The following is a 482-nucleotide window of genomic DNA, read 5'->3' on the forward strand; positions in this document are numbered from 1 at the left end:
ACCTCTGGTAATGGACGCCATGTTTATCACGTGACTTTTCAGTATTAATTATCGCAGCATTATTTACGTAATATAGAATTTTCGTATGTATATAGTTATTACTCTGCCTTAATTTGCAAGTTTAAGTATTTTAGTATTTTTAATCCTCAAGAATCTTTTTATTTTAGGTAGATTTTCTTTTTCGATATTTTCGCTATTATTTTAGAAATTATAATGTGCATGTACTTCTGGGTAATAGACGCCATATTTATCACGTGACCTTTTAGTATAAATTCCTTAACACAGCCATTTTTGATTTAGTCTCCAGTTACCCATGGCTGTCATGTTTTCTTATTTTAATTTTATAAACAATATTGACATCAGTCTTTTAGTAACTTTATACACATTTTTTTACTATCATCTACTTATTCCATAATGTTTTAACCTTGTTTACTATAATACCCTTTTTCAATATTTTTAGATTCTAACTCTTAATAATTATA

Source organism: Octopus bimaculoides, chromosome 14 (genome assembly GCF_001194135.2).
Source record: "Octopus bimaculoides isolate UCB-OBI-ISO-001 chromosome 14, ASM119413v2, whole genome shotgun sequence".
Taxonomy (NCBI): Eukaryota; Metazoa; Mollusca; class Cephalopoda; order Octopoda; family Octopodidae; genus Octopus; species Octopus bimaculoides.